Source organism: Protopterus annectens, chromosome 7.part0, assembly GCF_019279795.1.
Source record: "Protopterus annectens isolate FY-2018-M chromosome 7.part0, PAN1.0, whole genome shotgun sequence".
Taxonomy (NCBI): domain Eukaryota; kingdom Metazoa; phylum Chordata; order Ceratodontiformes; family Protopteridae; genus Protopterus; species Protopterus annectens.
This window is the reverse complement of record NC_056739.1, coordinates 636,362,382-636,365,194: the sequence shown is the minus strand read 5'-3', so window position 1 is coordinate 636,365,194 and position 2,813 is coordinate 636,362,382.

Sequence of the window (2,813 nt, the reverse complement as noted above, 5' to 3'; positions counted from 1 at the left end):
ATGACATATACACTGTAAGGCTTATTAATCTCATTTTTCATTGTGCACATATAATGCCCCTCTTTTCAAAGGGTTTAACCTTGATCTCCAGATAAAGGAAAATATAGGAAAACAAAGACACTAGTTAAATAAGTTGTCTTTGTTAACAGTACTGAATTTATTAAGTATACTTTCTTTTTAAAGGAAAGCCTAAATGACTTCCAAAGCACACATATATGTTTAAAGTCCTATATTTTTTCTTTCCATACAGAATTTATAATTTCTTGCTTCCCAGAGTTTATTCCAATGATCTAAAAATTTTCTTTATTAAATTCAACTCCATCAATCTTTTCTTAAAAACTTTAGCCTTGACTTTTATCTTTATTTAATACTATCCCCAACACCTTAATATCTTCTTGTAACTGCTTTATTACTACATTCATGCTAACTTTATTTTTAGTTGTAATGATAATGTCATCTGCATAATACAACATGGGCATTTTTATCCCTTCCTTAGAAATATATCTATTAACATCCATCTCCTTATTCATGTACGTAGATATTACATCCATTACTAGTGCGAATAATGTATCACTCAATGGGCATCCTTGCCTAATACCCTTCTCTAACTTAATATTGTCACTCAACTATCCATTTATCTTAATCTTTACTATATTGTACTTGTATGCTGACATACACACATTTTAAATCCTCTGACTTATATTATGCATATCAATATATCCAATAATGCTAAATGATGTATTGAATCAAATGCTTTAGTTAAGTCTCCTATCATCACTTTTGCTACTATATAATCTACTAATTACATAATTATTAATAAGTCTTGAACTTTTTTACCTTTTATACCAAGTACATAATCATTTACAGCCTTTTCTACTTTTCCATCCATCCTTTTATGTAATATTTTCATAAAAATCTTATAATCCATATTATTTAATACAATTAGTGTCCAATTTTGAATTTCTTTCTTCTATCCGTTTTTCCACATAAATCTGATGATACTGCCACATAACTGTTTATACAAAAAAAACTTTCTCTAGCCATTCATTTAATACATTTATAAACCATTTGTTGTTCCAAAGTCAAATTTTTAAACATTTTATATTCTATTCAGCCTGGTCCTGCTTTTGAATCTATATTCATTCCTTTTATTACCTGTTATAGTTCTTCTATTTCTATCTCTTGTTCTAAATCCTTATTCTTTATTTCTGAAAATGTACATTCCTTCTGTTTCTTCCATGTCTTTCTTCTCTGTTCTTTAAATACTGCCCTAATATATTCCTTTACTATATTCATAGTCTGCTCCTGTGAACTACATATTCTACCTGATTAATCTTTAATTTCCCTCATTGTACTATTATTCTGTTTGATTGTTTTCCTTAAAAATTGTGCACTTTCATTTTTTCCTTTCAAAAATATCTTTGTTTATATAGTAAATGCTCTTTTTCTTATTCATTTCATATATATTCTGTTCCTTACTAAAGAAATTCTCATCAGTCTTCTCTATACACTCAGTCATATCATTATTTAAATTCTTATAATTCCTCTTTTCCATATATATTTTTTCTTTTTCCCCATGTCATATAATAGTTTAAAATTGAACCTGCATTCTGACCCATTTTTGTAAAATTCTCTCATTTCTACACAATCTTACCATAATTTCATGACCTTTCTCCCTTTATCATCCCATTTTACTTAATTTATTCTTTTTATGCCTTTCCCTATTTTTATATAATCATTTCCTTTTGCCATATTTCATATTGCCCAATGATCTGAAAAATCTGTTAGTAATACTCCTTGTGCAACTGCTAGTAAACCTTCTGATAATAAAAAAATAATTTATGTTCTTTTTTTCATCTCTTCTATATGAACAAGTCTCTAAATTCCATATTTTCAACTGTCCATATTTTATAATATCCTTTAACATTGACTTTAACATCATAAGCCTCTTTGTTTGCTTGTCTTAAATTACACTTAAAGTCTTCTACTACATTTATCTCCATAGTAACTGCTAAATATTGTATTATCTTTCTAAACATCTGTTCCCTCTCCTTTTTTATAACATAAGCATACAGTGCAATAATTCTCATAATATGTTGTCTCCATTTTATGTCAGTAACAGTAATTCTACCTGTTATAACAAATGTAACATCAAAAACTCTAATTGCATCTTTATGTAATACAAGTATTCCTGAACAGGTCTTTTTCCTGAAATTCCATATTGTGTTTTTTCCTCACCACACTTCAGTTTGATATCTTTCTATTTTTGACAAAAATCGAATATCTTCTAGAAAAATAACATCACTATCGAATGTTTTACACCAATCCAAAATCTGTATTCTTCTTTACAGTTTTTTAAATGATTCACATTTATTGACAAAACTTTAAATGTAACTCTACTTTAAAAATGCTATGTATTCATCCTTTCCCTTTCTGTATTTTTTTAAGTCTTCTATATTTTTTCTTTTCCTTTCTCTGTTTTCCCAATTGAAATTCTTTTTTTCTAACTATATTCTATTTATCATCATCATTCTCACTTAAACGTGACTGTTCTTCTTCAATGTTTACTGTATTTAAATCATCTTTCACTTTATTTTTTGAGTTACCCATTCCACATCAGTATTACTATTATCTTTTTTCCATTTTTTGTCTTCTACATCCTTTTCTATAGCTTTGCCTTATTGTTCTGTTACATTCTCTGTTATATCTGATACTACTTCATTTTTCTTTTTCTTTACACTGCCCCCAAAATGTCTCACTTTTTACATTTATAACATTTAGGTTCACAATCTTTTGCATCATGTCCTAAACCC